Genomic DNA, 24602 nt, shown 5'->3' on the forward strand with positions numbered 1-24602 from the left:
AATGTGTATTTTTATTTTTCCTGCTTTCAAACTTTGTTATTTATCTTTGCTCAACAGTTTAACTATCATGTATTTCAATGTTAGTTTTATGTCTGTTCTAACTGGTGTTGACAAAGCATCCTGAGTCTCTACATTTCTGGTTTTCAACAGATTTGGAAAACTTTTGACCATTATTCCTTCAAATATATTTTTTCTGCCTTATATGTTTTCTTTCTTCTTCTTCTGAGACTACCTATATATTGAACCATTTGATGTTATTTAAGAGATACCTTGTCCATTTTTTTTTCAGTCTTTTTTTCTTTTCATTCATCTATTTAGATAATTTCATTGACTTTATTTCCTAGTTTGCTCCTCTTTTACATCTCCATTTGGTTATTGTGTCCATACGGTAATTTTTAAGTTGCAGATATTTTATTTTTTAGTTCTAGAATTTCCACTTTTTTGTTATTATTGTTTAAATATCCCTGCTGTTCTTCCCTATGTTTTCATTTACTGAGAGCACATTCTACTTCATCAAGGATAAAGTTATCTGTTAGTTTCAACATCTGTTTCACTCGGGGTCAGATGTGGTTCATTTTCTTTTCTCTCAAGAATGTGCTACATTTTCGTGATTCTTCCTGTGTCAGGTTATTTTGGAATGTGTCATGTACATTATGAATGTGAAGTGGTGAAGATTCGGGTGTGTTTTTCTGTAATGTGTGTTGTGTGCTTTGTGTTAGCAGACACGTTTCTCTTGGCTAGGCCTGAACTGCAAACTCTTTAGGCAGCAGCTCTGCTCTTGGATGGAGTCCTCTGCTTCGGCTGGGCTGCTTTGTTTTGCTCCTTGAAGGCGAGCTTCAGGGGTCAGCCCGAGATGTGGGTAGACCTAACTTAGGGATCCTTTGTCTGTCTCCTTCCTCTTCCCTTCCAGGATTCCTCCATTAACTTGAGTAACCATTCTCCAGCTTTACTTTCCTGATCCTGCTAACTGGAAAGATTGCAGGCTTTTCCATCAGTGCCCTCACCAGTAGGCTGCCAAATGCCAAGTGGACCACATTAATCCCAGACTGAAAGCAGCAGAACCGGGAATCTGTCTCATAGAACTCCTCTCCTCCAAGCATTTATTCCCAACAAGAGTCTGCTTCTGTTCATTCTCCAGTGACTTCAGGTACTTGCCTTTGAATTTTCTTTTTTTAAAAACATGTTTATTTATTTATTTATTTATTGAGAGAGAGAGAGAGATAAAGAGAGAGCATGCAAGCAGGAGAGGGGCAGGGAGAGAGAGAGGGGAGAGAGAATCCCAAGTAGCCTCCACACCGTCAGTGCAGAGCCTGACATGGGGCTCAATCCCCACAGTCCTGGGATCATGACCTGAGCTGAAATCAAGAGTCAGATGCTCAACTAACTGCGTCACCCAGGTGCTTCTCGCCTTTGAATTTTATCCAGGCTTTATCATTGCTTCCAGAGGGGAAAGAGCATCCTCTGGTAAGGATTTATTCAGTCATTAACAGAAGCTAGAAACCCATTTATCTGTGGTATTGTCTCTAACAGTAAAGAGCTAGAAACAAGTTGAATGTCCACCAACATAAGACAGTGGTCTTTGGTTATTATGTAGCTGTTAAAAAGAATAAGATCAATCTAACTACTAAAAAGGACAGATCTCCAGAGCATCTTCTACATTGAAAAGCAAGTATCACAACCATATGGACCATCTGTGTAGTGGGATGTAGGGGCTGCTGTGTGCCTCCCAGGATCAATGCATCTATTTCTCCAAGCTTCTGAGGGATCACAAGGGAAGCCCCTTCTAGGAATTACCATTCATATTCTACCAGTTGCCACCCAACCCATTTTATGACCATTTCCATGTTGGGTCTAAGAAGTAGCCTGTAGCTTGGAAAGAAGAGGGAAACATCCCGTCTTGCCATGGAAGACCCAGAGAGCATCATTTGGGCTAACGGGTCATTTCCAGTAACAACCATTCTTTGAGATTCCACTGAAGCTTGTAGATTACGCTGTGTCCATGGACTAACTGGAGGGGGTTTAAGAAGAGAGTAGTAATAGGGCGCACGGGTGGCTCAGTTGGTGAAGCATCCAACTTTGGCTCAGATCATGGTCTCATGGTCCCTGAGTTTGAGTCCTGCACTGGGCTCTCTGCCGTCAGCACAGAGCCTCCCTCGGATCCTCTGTCCTTCTTTCTCTCTGCCCTTCCCCCACCTGGACTTTTTTTCTCTCTCTCTCTCAAAAAAAAAATAAACTTTTTTTTTTAATAAGAGAGTAGTAATGATGAGAGGAATGGAAGAAAGATGCATGGAGAAAAGGTAAGGGGAACATACTTCTATGTGTCATTCAGCAGCCTGACAATGAGCTAGGTCGTATCTTTAAATGGAGGTAGAGGCTAAGAACTCTGTCCTAAAGTAAAAACGAGGCTATAGTGAGGGTCAGGGAGGGATGGGAACTGCATGGGTCAGTTCCCCCACCAAGATCTGAGATCCTTAATAAAGAAAATCTTTAAAATGCCATTAAATATTTTTAAAAAGCAAGTTTGGGGTTTTTTTTGAATAGCAGTATTGTAGATAGACCCTTGCAGTTTTAAAAATTTCGTTTATAATTTTTTAATGTTTATTTACTTTGAGAGAGCATGTGAAAGCAGGGGAGAGGCAGTGAGAGAGGGAGAAAGAGAATCTTAAGCAGGCTCCGTGCTGTCAGGACAGAGCCTGACATGGGGCTCAATTCCTCCAACCATGAGATCATGACCTGAGCCAAAAGTCGAGGGTCAGACACCTAACCAACTTAGCCACTCAGGTGCTGCAGATTTCCATTAATATCATCTTGTTATTTTTGATATATTAATAATAATGACAGCAAAGGTTTAAAAGAAGATTTCTTTTTCAGGCAAGCTCCTTTTTATCCTAACTCTATGTTACAGAAAATTCTTAAACATCTGCAAAAGTAGGGTAGCAGATCGCCCCTCATGTATGCATCACCCAGTTTCAACCATTAGCCTCGACTTGCCCGTCTCGCGTCGTGTCCCCACCTCGAACTGGTTGTGGAGCTGTTATCTCACCTCCACCCCCCCTGGTGTGTTCTCTTTGAGACACTGGGGACTGGGGCTCTTCCAACCTCATTCCAGGGCTGTGCGCCGACTGCTGGGCTGTGCCAATGGCAGGTGCCACAGGGAGACTGAGCTGGAGGAGGAGGAGGAGGGGACTTGCCTCTTCCTGTTCACTTCCTGCTAGGACCATCCTGCAGTTGTGCCCAACCCCACCCCACCCCCGCGACAGTCCCTTCCCAGGCGGTCAGTGGTATCTAGCTCTCATGTTTCCAACACACAACCAGCTTCACCCTCCTCAAAGGCACCAGCCCCAGGAGGCCAGAGCACACTCTCTCGAGCCTGGTCCGCGGTCTCCAGGGCCCCTCCCGGAGGGTTCCTCAGAGTTCTGTGTCCAGCTGAGTGGGGAGCTTCCTCCAAGCCTCTAGGTCTTGACAATTCCAGCCCTCCCCTTGTCTCCCGACCCTAGGGCAGAAACTCCCTCCTGAACTTGCTACTTCCATACTTCCATGATCCCTTTGATCCTATTTGCCTGTCAGCGACCTGGTTCATAACTCTTCATGTTCAATTCCCTGTTATGATAAATGGTGTGGTTTCTGCCTCCATCATGACCGTTTTTTTCTAAAGTATTTGGAAAGCAAATTGAGGCATTATTTCATTTCTTCTGTAATGTTTCAGGGTGTATCCCCTGTTTATGAGCGTTTAAAAACATTTACATAACCACCATGGCATCAACAAACTTAACAAAACTATAACAAAAATCTCATGATGCCCTCTAATAATTAGTTTGCGTCCACATCTCTTTGATCTTCCTAGTGACTTCTGAGATCTTCGCAAGCATCACTCACAGACGCCCTTGGGGTGTAGAGAGGGAACAGGCACCAGCCACATGGGAGGGTGGCTACTGGTCCAGGTGAAACTTCTGGAAGCACTAGAAAACTCCTTCCATTTTTGCTGATATTAGGGCTCTGCCCGGGGTAAAGGGCGTCCTGGGAGAAGACAGGCCCTTTAAAGGCAGAACGGGGATCTCAGAAGTCACCAGGATTCAGGTGTGTTGGAGCAAAGCATTGCCAGTGGCCTTTGGGCACCGCTTCCTCACCACCAGCCTGTCTGATGAACTTGAGTGAAGGAAGTCTCTTCAGTTCACAGCTTTGCCAAGAAAAAAGCTGGAAAAGGGTGCAAGGATAGGGAGAGCAGTGACACGCATAAACAGAGTTGAACTGGCTGCTTCGTTCAGTTCACTCCCCGCGAGGAATGCTACTCCAGGCACGGTGCACTCAGCTGGCCGGCCCGTCCTCCTGACAGAAACCTTCATGGCTTTCCCAGGAGAAACCTCGCCATTGCCAAATGGCAGTTTTCATAATGAGAGTCTCAGTGATTTATCTTCCCAAGATTCTCTAAACATTAGAAACTTAATTGGACTTGTCTAAACACTGTCAGCCACCCGTAGCCTTGAAGACCTCCTTACTCCGTGTTCAGAACAGAACTTAAAATTAACGACATGATAAAGATGCCAAAACTCTGATCTCTGGTAGAGGTGAAAGGAAAAGTTGTGGAAAATGATGGCATGTACTTCGTAGATTTGCTGCATAACATTTTTGTTGTTTATGTTTGAGAGAGAGACAGTGTGAGCAGGGGAGGGGCAAAGAGAGAGAGAGAAATGGTATCTGAAGCAGGCTGCAGGCTCTGAGCTGTCAGCACAGAGCCTGACGCAGGGCTCAAACCCACCGACTAGGAGATTGTGGCCTGAGCTGCAGTTGGATGCTTAGTAGACTGAGCCCCCAGGTGCCCCTGTGCTGCATTATAGTTCAGTTTCAAGGGAGGAGGTGAGAATGGACCCATGGAGCAGAAAGACATAAGAGGATTGGTAATTTTCCTACGAATACTTGCAGCCCTTTCGGGCCTCCAGGCATCCTCACAGCAGACTGGGCAAACTGGAGGCAGTTCTAGGCATTTGGTGCCAATCAACGCTGAGCCTTTAACTACAGGACTACCTTTGCATATTCTCATTTTCTCATATCAACATAGCTGTTACTTACATAGCTTGGTTAGAATAGTGCAGAATATTTCTCTTGACCTTGAAGTCCCAGGCTATCCCGGAATGTATTTCTTGGTGACTTTTCATGAACTTTATAGGCTCAGTAACTGTGCAAGCCCCTACTTTTGCAAATCAAGCTGGACTTACAGCATTCACCAAAAGACCCAGAAAGATGAAACCAACATTCTACTGCTCTGCTGCTTTAAATGATAGGAACTGGTTAAGTCAAACTCCCTAGGATCTCAGTTTCTTCATCTGTGAAATGGAAACATGTATGAACACCTACCTTATTTTCCTTACAGGGATGTGACAAGAATGAAATGAAACAGGGTTCTTTAAAAACTGTAAACAACTACGTATTTGGGATGTCTCCTCGAAATTATTTAGCAACTTATGAGTGTTAGGATTGCTTCTGCTTATGACCTTAGGAAATTCTTCAACCTTGCTTTGCCAAAATTTAGCCCAAGGAGCAATGAGAGGGATTCCTTTTCCCATCTCTCTCAGAAGAAAGCTGTGGAAGAGAGGTATTAAGTGGGAAAAGCTTTGTACATCCTAGGCTTCTTTCTAAAATTGTCACCAATTACAGCAGCTGACAAGTCTTCTGATCTTATCAGAACATAAGCTCCAAACATAATCCTTCAGCCCCAGGTGCCAACTGCTGTCTGCTGAACTTGATACCGTCTCAGCTGTGCGAGGTTGTCGACGTACAGGAGAAACCAGCCTGAGTCCCTTTGTCGTTCTCACATAAGTCCGTCTGTTGCTTTCGCATCTCCGTAGCCCCAAAGCCCTGTTGTAAGAGTTGGAGCTGGGTTCCTGCATGCCTACCCTTCAAACATTCCTCCTCCCTAGCTTGATTTTCCGTATTCAGCTCTCCTTGCAGCCACAGTGGGTGAATGCAAACTAACACGTTTTATGATGTAACTGGGCCTTGTTCCTTGAATTTAAGGCAGGTGGCACTCCTCCAGACTCTCTTTACGTGGCGTGTCCAGATCTGAAGGCCTGATGGAGTGGCACTCTGTGGACTCTCAGTTGATACATTACATCTATTGTGTCTTTTTTTTTAAAATCATTTTTAGAGAGAGAGAGAGAGTAAGTAGGGATGGGGCAAAGGGAGAGAGAATCCTAAGCAGGCTTCACGCCAGTGCAGAGCCTGACATGGGGCTTGATCCCATGACCTGGGATCATGACCTGAGCTGAAGCCAAGCATCAGATGCTCAACAACTGAGCCACCCAGGCGCCCATGGACTTGGCTTTTGATGGTCTTGGTGGTCAGCACATTATTGGCGAGTGTGTTCTCTAGAAGCAGCCCTGAGTTACAGCTTTCATAAAGTATCACCATAGGGCATGAAAACAGCCAAAAGCTCCAGAAAGATCGCTCAGTTTCACTTTCCAAATCTCAAGGAAATGCATCTAATTATTGAAACCACCTTCAGATCTAAAACCCCAGATGCCAGAGCTCGTGGAAAACGGAGACTTTAGCTTTTGAATCCTGCCACACGGCCCTGTGCTCAGCTCTCTTCACACCTCAGCAGCATTTGACATGGTTGACTGCACCTCTCTCTCCAAGTCCTTTTGCTTTGCTTCTGCGATCTTGGATTCTCCTGCATTTCCACTACCTTCCTGGACCTTATGTTCTCAATTTCTTTTACATTTTTTTCCCTCTGCCCTTTCCTTAAGTTTCCTCATATTTATGACTCAGGCCCACTGTCTTCTCTTAGCCAATATGCCCTTTATTTTTTTAATTAAATTTTTTAACATTTATTTATTTTTGACAGAAAGAGACAGACTGTGAGTGGGAGAGGGGCAGAGAGAGAGGGAGACACAGAATCTGAAGCAGGCTCTAGGCTCTGAGCTGTCAGGATAGAGCCTGACACAGGGCTTGAACTCACGAGCTGTGAGATCATGACCTGAGCTGACGTCGGATGGCTGACTGACTGAACCACTCAGGCGCCCCAATGCTTTCTATTTTTAAAATAATCTCGGGGCACCTGAGTGGCTCAGTTGGTTGAGTGACCAGCTTTGGTTCAGGTCATGATCTCACGGTTCATGAGTTTGAGCCCCGAATCAGGCTCTATGCTGACAGCTAGCTCAGAGCCTGGAGCCTGCTTTGGATTCTGTATCTCCCTCTCTCTTTCTCTGACCCTCCCCTGCTCACTCTGTCTCTCTCTTTCAAAAATAAATAAAACATTAGAAAAAATTTTTAAATAATCTCATCTACTATCTTACTAACTATCCATGTTTCCAGGTACCATCTATTTGCTCTTAATTTTCAAATTTACGTTTCCAATGCATATGTCTCTTTTGAGTTGCAAACCTGTATAGCCAAGTCCCTACTAAAATTGTGAGTCCCAAAGGTAAAGCAAATCCAGCGCGTCCTATTTTCTCTCAAAATGTACCATTTCTCTGTGTTTGCATCATCCGAGGAGAAATCCAACCAGAATTTCAGAGGATTCTGCTTTTTTTAGCCGGTGGCTGGCTTTCAAGAGACAGGAAGCAGAAACTGCCAGGTCAGTTAAGGATGACGGGTCTGTAATTGGCGCATCGAAGCTTCTGCTAATTGTATTGCTCAGAGTTCACCTAGATTCAGTACAGTGGAAGAACGGACTGCCTCATGACAGGGGAGAGGCAGGTTCATCCTGCGAGCGAGTGTGTGGCATGAGAGGGATCATTGTGCTTATCTTTGGGAAATGCGATCTGCCACAGTGAGCAGATGAGAAATCAAATTCAGACGCGAGCAACTCCAAACCCAAAGCACTTAACCGTGCAGCTCTCTTGCTTCGTGTGTTCAGAAAAATAGTCCGTTCACTTCTGGAAAACAATTGAAATAAAGGAGTATTAGTCCTTCTCCATCATTAGCTAAGTGCTCATTCACTTATTCACTCACTTGTCCTTGCAGCAAGCCCGGGCGCTGTGTGAGTGCACACGGTCATGAAGACGGCAGACAAGTCGCGGGTCTGAGGGAGCTGGAGTCTGTTTTTCCGCCATTTGCATAGTTTCATTTTGAACCAGTGGAATCAGAATCAGTTATTTTTAAGGGCAAGGCATGATCAATTTGTGACCCTAGGAGACACTGACGTGAAGCTCTTCAGGGAAGTGGGGGTCTGCACGGAGTTTGAAACTGAAGCATGACCCAGTCCAAGTTTATAGCATCACAGAATGTTTAGATCTCTTGGTGTCGCCTGTACACAGGGGGAGATAGTACATTTTAAATATTTACAGCTGACAAATATTTTTCATGATATGACAGCAGTTGACACGTAGCAGCTTGCCGGAAAAATGCTTGAATTCAGCATGCGAGTGAATTAATTTTACATTCTGTCCTGGGCTGAAACCGTGGCACTGGCTAACTGGCCAATGGCCGGCAGGCCAATTGCCAAAACAATCAGTTGGATCCCTGTGCAATCCAGTTCCCTCGTTAGGACAATCGAAACAATAACAACCAAATCAGATTGACTCTATGGAAATCTAATCAATTGCTCCACAATCAGATATAACAGCTCTCCAATCAAATTAATTTTATTTTATTTGGTTTATTTAAGCGACATAGGCACAACTTTCATGGGTGCCTGGTCTTTCCTCAGACACAGCATGACATAGTGTTACATTTGGAGGGATTCTAGAGACATCAGTTCTATGCTTCTCCTTCAGGAGGAAAGGATAGGCAGTATGCTGGTCACTAGGTAAATGTGGTGTGCCTCTCTGGAGTGCTCAGTGTGTCCTCAGATTCGGAGGGTAATACGTTTACATTTTTAAAGCAGTGCAGATGTATCATGGAATATGTATTAGTCAGGATAGATTAGGCTCCAGTATCCAAAAACTAACGATCTCAGTGATTGAAGACACCAAGCTTATTTCTCAATCCTACAACATGTCCACGAGGGTCAGTGGGGGCCTGATTCCACATTGTCCTCATCCCAGGATCCAGACTGATGGAACGGACTCTCCGTAGAACTTTGTATACTGTCTTAGCAGAAGAAAAGACAATGCGTAAATCATGAACCAGATCTTGATATGCTCACCTGTCATTTCACTATATATGTCACCAGCCAAAGAACATCATATGGAGCCCTCCATCTGCAAATCAGGGAAGTGCAGTTCTGCTGTGTGCCCAGAAGCGTTAGACATGTTTGGTGAGCAGTATTCACATCTAGCACAGAATGGGGTGCAAAGTTATATAAACTTTAGGAGGAAACATAAGACTTTGAAGAAGTTTCTTGAAACCTATGTGCATACGCTAAAACGGTTAAATACGAGACTCTAGAAAATGATGCATGCTTGCTGGAAATGTCTTATTTTATCTTAAAATACACTATACATAAATATATACATTTTATAATATAGAATATATACATTACATATAAAATACATAAGTCTATGTTTGTTCCCTTACCTTGTGATGTCAGTCTAAGGGGATTTCTAATGAGAGTGGTTTCACTGGTTGGATTTTCTTATTGTCTAATATCCCTGGACACCTGGTCTTTGTGAGAATCTAAAGCCGCTAGCAAAGCAATCTAAGTGAAAAATCTGTCAAGATGTTTTACAATTCTTTTACTCTTATCTCTTCCACACGTTATTTGGAAGCAATTTGCAAAGGCAAGTGACTTGCACCACTTAAATATTTTCAGAGTTTTTACTTAGCTTTCCAGCATTCACTATCTATTTTTAAGTTTTTTTAATGTTTATTTATTTTTGGACAGAGAGAGCACAAGCATGGGAAGGGCAGAGAGAGAGAGGGAGACACAGAATCCGAAGCAGGCCCCAGGCTCTGAGCTGTCAGAGCAGAGCCCGATGCAGGGCTCAAATCCACAGATATAAGATCATGACCTGAGCCGAAGTTGGATGTTCAACCAACTGAGCCCCCCAGGCTCCTCTCACTGTCTATGTTCAAATATTTCAAACATATAGATAAAAATCCATCCTTGCATGTTTAGTACCTAATTAGTGTAGCTTTCATAGAAGCAACAGCTCCATTTCCTTTTGTAACCATCATCTATGCATTTAAAGAATATTTAATAAGTACAAAAGGCACACACAGACTTGGGGATGGCACAACTCAAGTGTCAGTAACAGAAATAAAGGGCGTGCTGGAGAAGACACAGGCCACCAACCCAAACCATTGCTGTATATCAGACAGTACATTGTAAATAACAAATTAACAAGTGGAGAGTACCTGTTGATAATCTAGGAAAGTGATTAAATGAACCTGAACTAAACTTTGGTGGAAATTTTTAGGTGCGCTATCCAGGATCCTCATAATTAATGATCCTAAAACCAGTAGTCTATGAACTACTTAGATTCATTCATTCATTCATTTATTCACTCACTCATTTATTAGTTAATTTATTCATTGGTCCATTCAGAGGCAGTATAGCATAATGGATAAGAGCCTGGGTTCTGGCACCAATTTTTATAGGTTTGAATTCCAGTTATGCTATGTGGCCTGTGGCCAGTTTCTTTGCTTCTCTTTTTCTCAGTTTCCCCAACTGTAAAATGGGGAGAATAGGAGTTACTTCATAGGGTAGTTGTGAAGATTGAATGAAATAATGGGTGTAAGTTATGTAAATGTTAACTTTTTTAAAGTTTATTAATTTTGAGAGAGAGAAAGCAGGGGAGGAGCAGAGAGAGGGAGAGAAAGGGAGGGAGAAAGAATCCCAAGCAGGCTCTGCATTGACGTGGGGCTTGAACTTATGAACCATGGGATCGTGACCTGAGCAGAAATTCAAGACTCAGAGGCTTAACCCACTGAGCCACCCAGGTGCCCTTGTAAATGTTAACTTAAGATAAACTCATTCATTTGATGTATTTGCTGAGCACATACCACATGTCCTGTATTGCCTTAGCTGTTGGAGAAAGGCAAGTGAACAATAAACAGCACAGTTAGCTCTCTTGTGCGGTTTATACCCTAATGTGAGAAGACCAATATTATATAGCAGGTGTTGAAGCAATTAGGCACAATTTGCTTACTTTCTGTGAGGAAGTGCAAGGAGGTAGGAATGGGCCTTTCTGTATTCTCAGGGATTGGCAGACTCTGGCACAGACTAAGTGCTCAAGAAAATATTTCTGGAATTAATGAATAAATAAATATATGACTTACCCAAAGAATAATATCCGTTTAGTGGGTGACAAAGTACTAAAACTAAAGTCATCTAATTTCTCGTGTTTCTAAAATAATTTAAGTTTATTTATTTTGATAGAGACAGAGTGCAAACTTAGGAGGGGCAGAGAGAGAGAGAGAAAGAAAGAGAATCCCAGGCAGGCTCTGCAGAGTCAGCACAGAGCCTGACATGGGGCTCAAACTCTTGAAGCCATGAGATCATGACATGAGCTGAAATCAAGAGTTGGTCGCTTAACCGATGGAGCCCCCCAGGTGTCCCTCGAGTGTTTCTCGTTCACTAAGATGCCTTTTATGAACAGGTTTCCTAAGATGTGAACGTAGATGGCTAGGTTCAGAATTCTAACTTTCATGTCATGATCATTAACACGCCTATGTTTATCAAGTTAGGAAAAATATCATCCATTTGAGCCACTATTTTTATATGCTTCAAAATGAATTTCTTTATTGGTGGAGGTTTAGTGTTTTGAAATCTAGGTATCTTTTGACTAGGCTGGGATGTTACTGAATTGATGAATCAGTGCTAACAAGGAAAATGTTTTATCGCTCCCAAACCTAACCAAACAGACCCACCACTTAGCACACCTCTGAGGCTGTCTCTAACTTTGATGACAAACACCTACAGGAACACTCTGTTCCTGGCTCTGTAGCCCTCCTGGGGGACAGGGGTTGGGATGCACCACATTTTGGGAGACTCCGAGGAGTTTACCCGAGGAGCTACCACCTGTTAGCCTTAAACACAATTTTTAAAACAGATCAGATAGAACTTTTTTCAACGTATGGTCCGTGTTTCCGTGACTTGTTAGTCTGAAAGGCAGTGTGTCCAGTTTAGCATAACTCATGACAGCTGAAGACATCTCTCCCGTGGAAGTTGTAGAGAGTGGGCAGCCCCGACCTGTTTCTGTTTGCTCCTGTTTCTCTCACCTGGGATAGTTTCTCAGATGTGTAAGTTGGACATGACCGACAAGGGCCAAACCTATTTCAACAGCTACGTATTTGGTTACCACGTTGTCTGCTAAGTGCAAATGCACTTATGGACACCATGGGGCAGGATAATGTTTGCAGTGTTTGGTGTCTAGTTTTCTGTGGGCACCCATGGAGGTAGGTGGTTGGCACTCTTCAAGTGTTCGGCTGTTGACAATTCACATAGATAATTAAGCCTTCAAAACTCCATTTTGCTTGTCTCAGAGTCCTCTGTTGTCCTCTCAAAGTCTGAACCACATCTCTCCTCTCCTTCCTTGGCTAATTCTCTGTATCTTTCTTCCTCTCTCCCTCTCTCTTCTCTTCCCTTCTCACTACCTCCCTCGCTCTTTCTTCCTCTCACACTTTTCTGTTTCTTCTCTTTCTCTCCTTGTGCTCTTCATTCTCCTTTTCCTCTTTCTCCCTCCTTCTGCAACCTTACCCCCTTTGCAAAATCATGCTTCTCTTTCCCCATCAGCATATGTGCTACATATGGACTATATATGTAGCTTCTCATCTTTGTCCGCTGCTGCCCCACAGTTGAAGTCATGGAGTTTCTCCGAGGTGTGTCTCCTACACCCACCGGCTCTTTAGGACCTCAGATCTGGAGATATAGTGATGCCTATTTAAGGAAAAACTGATAAGAATAATCAGATACAAGCTGCCAGTCAACACTCGACAGCTCGCCAAAGAGCTCTCGAAGCAAATGCAGTTGATGGTGGACAGAAGCCCGCAGAGGTTGTAGAATTCCCAACTAGCGTCCCAAACCGTAGGGCCGACAGAAGGACAATCAGAGAAGTCTGATTTAAACTCAGCAAAGTAAAAACACAGTATTGGATCTGGGAAGAGTTGATGATAGCTCAACTAAGAATTACAAAGTGGGTTTGAAACTTCCTGTGGGAGCCCTGGGTTGGCCTGTCTTCCCACTCCGTGGAACTGTGTGCCAGCAAACACATCTCCTTTTCATTTGTCAGCATCCTGCTTCTTGTTAGGGACTGGGATTCCTGGCAGTGGGAGAGACCAGCGCTGCTTGCAGTGCACATCCTGCGCTCCCGCACCGTCTCTGCTCACATGCTTCGGAGATGCTGCTTGTTGCCCCAGTTACCTGGGCAGTGGCTGGGTCTGTTGCAGGGGCAGGTGGTGCCTGAGGACAAGTCCCTGTCTTTCCCCAAGGGAGTCCACCCACGAGGCCTCCTTATCCTCCCTCCTCCAACATTCTTTGTTTTAGACCATTTCCTTTCTCCCTGAGCTTGCCTGGGCGATGACCCCTTTAACAGTACCAAATGGTTAAGCATTAGGGGATTCTGTTCCCCTTGCAGGGGAGAGGTGCTGGGAGGTCAGCTGGGAGGGTACATGAAGGGAAATGATCTCTATTTTGGTCTGAGTGGTAGTTGAGTGAAGGCGTGCATAGGGAAACAGTCACTGAGCTGTACATTTAAGATTGTGTACTTCACAGGGCACCTGGGTGGCTCAGGCAGTGAAGTGGCTGACTTCAGCTCAGGTCATGATCTCACAGTTTGTGAGTTCGAGCCGCACGTCGGGCTCTGTCCTGACAGCTTGGAGCCTGGAGCCCACTTCAAATTCTGTGTCTCCCTCTCTCTTCCTCTCCCCCGCTCATATTCTGCGTGTCTGTCTCTCTCAAAAATAAATAAACGTTAAGATTGTGCACTTCAATGCATATAGGTCATGGCATAAAAAAATAAAAGAGGAAATCTAGAACTGGCAGATCTGGGTTTGATTCCACTTAGGGTTGTGTGACCTCTGGCTCTTGCCAAGCCTACATTGACTCCTGTAAACAAACATAGATACCGTACCAGTCATGTTGGCACCTGAGTGCGTGACGTGAAATAAAACACACTCAGCAGTGTGTAAAGTGCTTGGTGCAGGATTAGTGCTCAATAATAGGTTGCAAATATCATCACTGTTGATTGAGAAAATTAATTCTCTGAACATGGGAACACATGCAAATGTTTTCGGTTAACACCTCTCTCCACATGTTGGAGCATCTGGACACCGTCTTTCAAGGCCTTCACTCAAAGGTGAGACTACTAGTGGGAATTTTAGACCCGGAGGCAGGCTAACAGAAGAAAGTTCTTGGGTAAGGAGCCTGCGCATGCTCTTTAAACCATACCAGCTGGGCAGCCCGTGTCACCAGACCGGCCTGCACAAGCCTCACCTGTGTATCACACCCATTACAGCCACGTGTCTTGAGTCCTGGAGGCAAATTCTGATGAATTCATTTTTGGCAAATAAACTCCACTCATATGCAAAATGTAAACTTCTGATCTATGCGCCCTGACACCAATGCCGAGAAACTCAGCTATGACTCATTACGTTATTTCAGCTCGGCCCTGGAAAATTGGAGCCTTCCTGATTCTTTTTCTGCCATCATTAAAAATCTGTTTTACTATGATCAGGAAATGGAGGAGACCCCTGGTATTTATTGCCAACCTCTACTTTGCTTGAAACTACTTAGACATCCATAGAACTTCAGAGTTCCGGAGCCCTGGGAAGTCTTCAGCGTTAGCTAAGTGAAAACCACTCACTTTACAGATGAAGCCAAAGGAGAAGTAGCTTGCACGAAGTTCATTCATCTTCAACGAGGATTTATTCAGTGACCGTGTGCCAGGCTTTGCGGTAGAGCCTGGATTACATAAGCTGGCATGGAAAATTTCTTCAGGCCAGGCTGTAACCCAGATCAGTGCTGCCTGAGACGCATCGATTGTTCAGTAGAATGGGAGTCCACACTCCAGGCTCGATTAAATCATCAAGGGAACAGCAGGGCCACTTCCAGCTGGCATTGCAAACCACACAGACTTTTTAAGACACAGGTAAGTGCCTGTGCCCTGAGCAGGCTTGGAGGGGGGGCGCCCCCTTCACGGTTGCTTCCCCACCTCTCTCTCAGGATCACAGAACTCTCTGGGGCATCGCCTTTGCTTCTGGACTTCCTAAGGGTTAGGCTACTCTGGACGGTCAACCCACTTGGAGGTCACCCACCTAAATGTGCTAGAAAGAGAAACAGAACACACAAGGGGACCCACCCTGGCCTAAGAGCTCCCTGCACCGCGGCCCCGAAGCATTGGCTATGGGGCGTTAGACCTGATGCCTTTAGATGAGTAACCTAAGCTAGGGAAGCCCAGGTACACGGCACCAGCATGCCAAGGGCTGTGGCAACCTGGAGAGAATGCATGCCATCTACAGGACAGTCTATCACTACTCGGCTCAGCGGGCTTTTCCGTGGAGATTTCAGACTAAGCATTGTCAAATCTTCAGAGTTCTCAAGATAAGCCAGAAATTTTTATTTTTTTAAGATGATGTTTCCCAGGTGTTTGAAATCAGTCTGTGGATCAAATGAAAACCAGTTGTTGGCTCCTGGGACAGGCAGGAGGCAGAGGAAGAGGACCCTGAAAAACCTAATTCGGAGTTCAGTCCTGATTCTACAACATAGAGATGCAAAATGGTACAGCCTGTTTGGAACACAGTTTGGCAGTTACTTATAAAGTTAAATACCCATTTGTCATACAACCCGGAAATGCCACTCCCAGGTACTTACCCAGATAGAATGAATACCTACTTTCACACACACACAAAACTGAGTTAAAAAAATTTTTTTTAATGTTTATTTATTTTTGAGAGAGAGACAGAGACAGAGTATGAGTGGGGAAGGGGCAGATAGAAAGGGAGACACAGAATCCAAAGCAGGCTCCAGGATCCGAGCTGTCAGCACAAAGCCCAGTGCAGGTCTCAAACCCACAAACCCTGAGATCATGATCAGAGCTGAAGTTGCTTAACCGACTGAAGCCACCCAGGTGCCCTTGAATCTGAGTATTTACAACAGCTTTTTCTTATTCACAAGAAAAGATCTGTTCTATATTTTGAATGCCATGGTGTTAACATCACTAGGTGTGTTTGTCAAAATCATGCACTCAAAAGAGTGATTTTTACTATATGGAGATGACTCTTCAGTTCAAAGAATTATGGGAAATCATTGGAGGGTTTTCAGTAGGAGAGAAATGCTGTCAGCTCTGTGTTTCCGAAGGGTCACGCTGGCCGGGGGATGGCAAGAATGGAAACGGAAACCACCGAGGAGTGGCTGGCAGTGGACCACGTGAGAGGTGAGTGGAGCTTGGGCAATGCTGGCAAAAGTAGGGGGTGGAAGAAAGTGAGGATTTGAGACTTAGTTAGAAAATAGAATCCCAGGGCTCAGTCATTCATCGGGCACGGGGAATGAGAAGGAGGGTGGTGTCAAGAAAAATGCTGGGGGATTTGGCTTAGGGGCTCTGTGCAGACGGCAGTGGTGGTATCATTTGCCATAAATGAGTGGGACTTTGGGAAGGAGGAGCCGGCCTTGGGAGGCACGTGGTGCGAGGGTACAGGAGAGGACAGTGCACTGGATACATTGGGGTGCGCTTCATGTTTTCATTTGTGTGGGTAGTTTGTTCTGTTTGAGCTAGGTCACACAGACATCAGTGCTTTCTTCTAGAATCCTCTTTGCAGCCATGACCCAAAATCACCTTGTGAGTTACCACTGAGACTTAACGCTCTATAGCATCCCTATACTTTCATCATGGTGCTACCATTTGGCTGATTCAGACATCCTGTCTATTCAATTTATGTAGGTACAGCTATACAATTAAGATAGTTATTAGGTTAGATGGTGGAGCATTCTACATGCAGACTGTCATTTTCAAGGCAATTAGAGATATAGCAAAAAAAATTATTCTTTCAAAGAAAAACCGGTATGCAAGTCCCAGAGTCCCTCACAGAACTGTCAGCACCTGTGCATGGGTGTGGCGTGGGTGCTTTGGGCTGTAGAGGAGCGATGGGCTTTCACATTCTCCGCTTTGTCAGCCCCTTCCGTTTCCTGGCCTCGACGAAGCTCAGTGTGTATCTCCGGCCAAACCACCTTCTGCTGTTTTCATGTGGCCCCAGTTCCGTGTGGTCTGGCCTGGCAAGGAGAAACTTAATCTGAATGAGTGTGGTTCATGGTCTGGAGATGGTAGGTTCCTTTCAGAACATTCAAAACTCCCAACGAACGTTGTATCATTGACTCCAAAACCTTCTTGGGACGCTAACTGGAAGCGCTCGCCTACCTGTATGATAAGGATGCAGGAATAAAGGGACATTCATTCCAGACAGATCAGCTTCTGTGCTAAACGGCAGAGTCGCGGCTCCTCCCTCTTCCTAAAACACCAGTACCCTCGCCTTAGAGACGTGTTGCAACTTTACGGGCTTTCTGAATGTCAGAGTCAGTGGAACCGCTTCTTAATGGGTGCCTCTTGGTGGGTGGCTTACGAGATGGTTTTGATGTTTTTTGTGACCATCCACGTTTTCTGATTTTCCTGTAATAAGCATGTGTTACCTTTATAATTGGGAAGAACATGAAAGGAACTATTTAACGACAGTGTGCACAGGATGAAGCCATTTGTAAAGAAGAATCTCCATGCAAGATTATAGGTCCAAATGTTAATAGCACTCATCCTGTCTGGGAATATGGGCAATTTTTCTGTTTTTCCTAGTGCTTTGTATTTTTCCTTCCCCCCCCGCAAGAATACACATTACTTCTGTAATCAGAAAAAAAATAACCCCAAACAAAAACACTGTTCTTTAAAAAACATCATGCAGGGGCGCCTGGATGGCTCAGTCAGTTGAGTGTCTGTCTTTGGCTCAGGTCATGATCTCGCGGTTCATGAGTTTCAGCCCCTCAGTGAGCTCCGTGCTGACAGCTCAGAGCCTGGAACCTACTTCAGATTCTGTGTCTCCCTCTCTGCCCCTCCCCTGCTCGCACTCTCTCTCTCTCTCTCTCTCTCTCAAAAAGAAGCATTAAAAAAAATGTCATACAGCGTTCTTCTCACTTACTGCAGAGGGACCAGGAGGGTAAGGAAATCAGGCTTTCAGTTTTGCCTGGAAAGTACCTAGCTTAGTGACTCGAGGCAAGTTTCATCCAGTGCAATGACCTCTTTCCATGGCTTTGAAGAGAGGTCATAATATTAGCACAGCCTCCGCCTCACCCCCCACATCAGTGTCAGGTCCCAGTGAGCTGATGCCTGGGAGGCACTTGGAAGGAAGGTACTGAGCTGGGTGCCATTGCTAGTTCTGCTGCTCCATAGATACTGTGTTCAGTATTACTTAGGGTACAGGTCATAATTTGAAAGCACATTATTTTTATTTTGAGGGAAAAGGCGAAATCAGTGATTAAACCAATCTCGTGTACTTTGTGCACTTCTTGTACTGGCTGATGTCATGTCAGGGTGGAAAGTGGAGGAGGTTTGTCGCTCTGTGCCTGGGCATTCTGCTGCCATCCAAGGTCAGGGCAGACAGATCGGACAAGAGCCCATGGGGGTATGGGAGGCCGGGTGCCACCAGCTCTGGGACAGGGCTACTGCCCATTGGCCGGGCAAAAGCCCAGCTTGAACAAGAATCCCAGGAAAGCTGCAGAAGCTGCCCCTCTGAGTCTTGTTGGCTGCCATTCCTGAATCTTCCACAAAGACAGTCAGACCCTCTGACCAGCAAAGCCCAGCTCTTGGCTGCACGCTGACAGAAAAATCTATGGCTGAGTAAGACAGCTCCATCAAGAGATGGAAAACTGAAACATTGTTCTCTTCCAGTTAAAGTCATGTAATTATCAGTGTTCAGTCATATAGTTTTACGGCCACAATGATTCACACAGATTCTCTATAAGAAGGAATAAAAATGACATGGAAAGAATAACTTTTACATTAACCTGTTCAAATAGAAGAGATTTCATATGTATGCTCAGAAAGATTTGTATTTCTTTGAATTTAAAGTTTTACTAAGCATTTAAAAAGCTACCTGAGTGGCTCAATTGGTTAAGCATCTGACTCTTGGTTTGGGCTCAGGTCATGATCTTGCAGTTTGTGGGTTCAAGGCCTGCATCAGGCTCTGCACTGAAGGTGTAGAGCCTGCTTGGGATTCTCTCTCTTTCCCTCTTCTCTCTCTCTCTGCTTCTCCCCTGCTCACTCAAAATAAATACTTAACTTAAAAAAATATATTCTCTTGATATTTCTCTCCCTCTGTCTCCCTAGGGATGTAAATAGGAATTATTTAGTCTGGGAAGTCAACTGATTCCAAGTTTCTTCTGAGGCTAGGCACTAGTGAAAGAGAGAAACACTACTTTCAAAGGCTATTTTGATGCCCCTTTTGTTAAGATGCCTCTATTGTTACATGGTTGGTGGAACTAAGGGTCCTTGAATCGTTTTTCTGTATTATACCTGACTTATTATTCCATATGCCTAAAAGAAAAACAAACATTTCCCACACCTTCCAAGAAATTTTAGGAATTGTCCTATGGTCAGAAAAGACAAACAAAGCTTAAGCTTATGAATATTAAAACTGAATGTTGGAAAAGACAAACAAAGCTTAAGCTTATGAATATTAAAACTGAATGTTGGAAAATTTGATTGCTCAAATTTAATTGATTACTTACTTAAATTACAATGTTCTCCTTTTCAAAAGCAGTGTGACTGAGCAGGACTGCATTTAAGGCAGCCCAGAGAGGCGGCCAGCTCTCTTGCTTCTGTAGCACAATATGAATGAAGATGGTCCTATTGACTCAGGCTCCAAAGCTGAGGACCGTGGGTGCTAGACCATCAGCAAGATTTGCTAGGAAGTTGGAATGAGTTTTGCCACCCACAGTATATCACCCACTCCCATCTGCACATAAAAAAGCCAATAGCAATGCTGTAAGGTTAGTGAGAGAGGATTCCCATCTGTGGAATATTTCCACCCCTCTTCCTACTCAAATCAAATGTGTGATAGGAGCTGGAAAAGGGTTGAAGATATGGGGGTGTTGACTACTCTCTTGCAAACTAGTTGCTTATATAACTACAGAAACCCAAGATGGCCATGGATTCAGAAAGAACTCTCAGGGAAGTTTGACAAGTGTTGTCTAGAGTTGGCAGGGCACAGAGCCTGCAAAGTCTGAAGGGGAAAGATTGATAGAATTGTCCTCAATGCTAGAGTGAAGAGAGAGGCCAAAGGGACAGCAAATAACACTTCTAACACTTGCAGGCAGGGGTGGGTGTCACCGTGTCCTCTGTGGGTCAGGGAGGACACCTCAGATGAAAGCCAGGCTCTGGTTGCCTTGAAAGGAACCCACCCAAAGGGTCTGCCCACAGGGACTAGACGACCAGGCAGAGACTGATGGGTCAGCTGTCCTATGGGAGCTAAGGGGATCTTGAGAGGTCAGAGGTCAGCCAGAGGATAGTATTCTCTTCAGGGAGACGTCTCCAGCAAAAACCAACAAAAGTGACATAAGAAAGAAAAGGTCCTGGTAGTAATCAGTAAAAACTCTGCTGCCTTCCCAACCGAAACCCTGCCCTTCATGCTAAACCCTGGAAATCAAACCCCAAGTAACGAGAAAGCAATCAGGAAACTGATTGCAGAAAGCAATAAAAAAAATAAAGTGAGTACACTAGCCTCGTATTTATGTCGAAGTGGTCTAGGACTGCACTGTCCAATACAGTGGCCACATGAATCTCCTATTACACACATGAAGTGTGGCTAGTCTGAGTTGTAATGTGCTACAGGTGTCAAGTGCACCCCAGCATTTGAAGACTTAGGACCAAAAACAAACAAAAAATAGGTGGGATATCTCATGACCAATTTTTATGTAGATTACATAATCTGAACATTTTTGAAAGAATTTGAATTTTTTGAATAATATCCAAATACAGTTTGAATAATTTGAATTATATATGCTTATTTGAAATATTTTGTATATATTGGGCTCAATAAAATATATTACTAAGGTTCATTTCACCTGCTTCTTTTTGCCCTTTTTAATATGGCTACTAGAAATTTTAAAATTATGCATGTGTTGATATTTCTATTGGATAGTGCCAGTCCATCCCTAGCTATGATTGCATTTTCTCAACTATCTCTCATGGATGGTAATTTTTTTATTCATCCTTTAACTGAATGTTTTTGGAGCAGTGGGCCTGAGCCAGAGGCTGGGTACATGAAGGCTCAGCATTGCCTGCTACTTAAGGCTGGGATGGGGGTAGCAAGGAAGGAGGAAGACCCCCAGAATCTGGGTCCTATTACTAGCCTCATGCATATTCTTCTTGGATCCCAGAGTAGGAGTGCAGTAGTTAAAGCCTTAACATGTCGGTAACAAATAATCAGAACCCAGTACCTTTCTCTTTACTAGAATGTCTCTGCTTTCATTTGGTTGATTTCTAATCTGTGGAGTACCTGAGTAGTAGAATTTCCTCTTGGCTTGGCTGAATGTCACCTTAAGAATTTAGAAACCAGAGAGGCATGCTTGAATGTAGGATATGCGTTTTCTAGTCATTGAGCAAATCACTTAACCTTTTTAAGCCTCCGTTCCTGACTCTGTAAAATAAGGATAGTGATGCTTGACCATGTATGTCACAGAATTGCTATGAGAAGCAAATCAGAGAGTGGACAGGTTAGATTTATGTGGACCACACTCTGGGATGAGTTGCTAAAATGACCCCAGTTTCGGGAGCTGCAGAAACTTTGACTCTAAGTGACTAGACATATCCCAGAGGGCATCCAATGGTTGATGAACTGTTCTTCCCTTTATTGAATGTCTCAATATAAAGTCTGGTAGAATAGGTAAAAATATTGGTATGACTTAATTAACTTAAATATGTGTCTATATGACATTTAGGTTAGTATGATAATGATCCCTATGGGCTTATTTGTTTTTATAGCTATGCACACTTTTCATTCTTGAGAACCCCCAGGAACAAAATGTTATTGGCATCCTCTCCAGAAACAAAGAACAGCTGCATCTGTTTGGGACATTTCCCAGGCTGCTCCTTCCTCTGTGTGTGAAGGATACTGTCGATCTATCAATCCAGCCTTGAAGAGGGAGATGGAGTCTCACCAGTTTCCTTCACCAGCACTCATGCAGCTGCTGGGTATGCCAGGTGGGTACCCCATGGCAGTGACCTTAGGTGAAGGGAGCTCTTTTCCTCTAAAGGACACAGTGGTGACATGGAGCCCCAGTAGAGGAAAGTCCTGGAATGTCCCTGCATCTACAAGCACTGATCTCATTCTGACAACAGCCACCATATATAAAAGGATCAGACTGTTAAAGCTGGAAGAGTCTTCAGAGAATTGAGTGGTTCTCAACTGTGGCTGTCAGTTAGAATCTCCTGAAGAGATTTTTGAAAAAACTTGATGCCTAGTCAGCCTTGATTCTGATATTCTGATTTAATTGAATTGGAACAGGGGGTCTGGCAATTGGTGCTTTATAGACTCTCTCCAGAGTTGAGAACCACAAACGTCGAGACTAGAGCCACTGTCTCAATTCCTCATTCAGATAATTGAAGATAACATGGCTTTGGACTTAGATATCTTTGAATTTTGAATTCTGCCTCATTTGCTCATTAATGGAGGCCTTGAACAAACTCTTGAAAATTTTAGTTTCCTTGCTCATAAATGAAAAATAACATTTACAACATTTTGGGAGAAATTAAGTGTGAAGACTTGTGTTTGTTTTCTGCACTCATTGTAAGTGGCTTGAGGATAGGGACCATCTAGTAATAAAAATAACATTTAATTGAGCAACTCCAATTTGTCAGACATGGCAAGCATGACATTTAATTTATCTCACTTAAGACTCACAAAACAACTATATATAAGTTAAAGAACAATTTCGTGCAATGAAGCAAATAAGACAAAGATAAGTTAACTGTGTGTGCCCAGGATCTCACGGGCTACAGGAAAGCCAGGGTGTGAACTCAGATCTTTCTGACTCCAGAGTTTGTTACCTTAATCAATGCACTGTAATATCTTCCTAGCCTGGGCTAAATGTTGTTTCCTTTTCCCTTAGCACAGTGCCTGCCACATGGAAGATATTCAATAAATGGATAAAAATTAAAATATGTACATGAATGAGTGAAGTACCTAACTCGTGGTAGATAATCAGTTAATGTTATTACTCTGTTGATCAATCTTCTCTGCTAACACTATCAGATAAAAACATTTTACCTTCAACAGAAGCTGTAAGCAATAAGAAAAATTATAATGTGCCTTCTATTGTTGCCATGACAAAGTGAGAAAATAGACTAGCAACAGATCAATCCTATTCTTTATATATTATTAGGCAGGATATGATTTTCACTTGGAGCATGTTGATAGCTCCAGATCAGAAAAGCAAATATCAATTCACGTGAGTTTTAGAGTCCCATTAATCTTCCAAATTGTTATTTGGACACTAACTGTCAGCATATTTTATGTATTTCCTACATGTATTCTGAACACAGCTGTGCTAAAGCTCTGAGGACTTATTTTAACACATGAGAGCAGCTTGGAATAGTCGGAAATGCATGATATGTGGAGTCAGCAAGGCTGAGTTCAGGTTTTGGCCGTCCACTTACCAGCTGTGAAGCTTTAAGCCCAACCATCTCAAATGAAATATTCACGCCCTAGGGGTTTGGGACATTATGCTGGAAGGTCTCAGAGATACAGGATAAACACAATGCATTCATTCATTTATTAAGCAAATATTTATTGAATGCCAGGCATTGTATTTTAAGTGAAATGAACAAGACAGATAAGGTCCTCATTCTCACAAAGCCTTAGATTCTACAGAAAGACATCATTTTAGATACAGATCAATTTTATTTAAAAAAAGATAACATGAAGTTCTTTTGTAAAGGCCTGATAACAAATTTATTTAAAAAGGCTTGGTAAAGGATTATTATCAGTTGCCTACCCAGAATCCGCTTTCCCCTTTCTTTTTTTTTTTTAATTTTTTTATGTCTTTATTTTATTTTGAGAGACAGAGACAGAGAATAAGCGGGGGAGGGACAGACAGAGAGGGGGGACACAGAACCTGAAGCAGGCTCCAGGCTCTGAGCTGTCAGCACAAAGCCTGACACGGGGCTTGAACCAACAGACTGTGAGATCATGAACTGAACTGAAGTCAGATGCTTAACCGACGGAGCCACCACCCCCCAACTTTCCCCTTCCTAATGGTACGCTGTTTTCAATTAGATGTCTACTGTTGCCACACACCCCCCCATGGGATAAGCTAAATATATTACACTGCCATTGGTTTAGAGATGGCCATGTAATTTAAACAGTCCAATCAGCAGTAATCTTGGGGCTCTGGCATGCAGTCATGGCATCAAAGTTGTTTTAATTGCTTTTCCTCTCAGAACCAGAGGATGAAGATGGAAAGACATTTTGCTGCTAGGATGGAAAGAGCCTCAGGAGGAAGCCAACGTGAAGAGAAGTGTGCAGCCAAGTAGATCCCAGCTGAGGTGAGCTGACTCTGAGGTTTGCCTCATCACTGAACTTCAATTTATAAAAGCTAATAGATTCCTTAATTGCTTAAGCTGATTTGAACCAGCTCTTCTGTTTCTTGCACCAGAGAATTCATAACTGATACAGAAATTTGGTTCCAGGAGTGGGGTACAGTAAGATACAAACCCTAAAATGTGGATTTGGCCGAGCAGAGGTGA

The 24602-nt window shown here is 43.6% G+C and overlaps 1 long non-coding RNA gene across 1 annotated transcript; it reads left to right on the top strand.

The window, feature by feature from the left end:
• The first annotated feature begins 1040 nt into the window (after positions 1-1040).
• Positions 1041-24381, top strand: LOC115294175. Its single transcript, XR_003909755.1, has 3 exons — positions 1041-1147; positions 21864-22058; positions 24297-24381. It is a non-coding gene; the product is annotated as an uncharacterized LOC115294175 (long non-coding RNA).
• Positions 24382-24602: the final 221 nt, after the last annotated feature.

Source organism: Suricata suricatta, chromosome 6, assembly GCF_006229205.1.
Source record: "Suricata suricatta isolate VVHF042 chromosome 6, meerkat_22Aug2017_6uvM2_HiC, whole genome shotgun sequence".
In the NCBI taxonomy this organism is placed as follows: Eukaryota; Metazoa; Chordata; class Mammalia; order Carnivora; family Herpestidae; genus Suricata; species Suricata suricatta.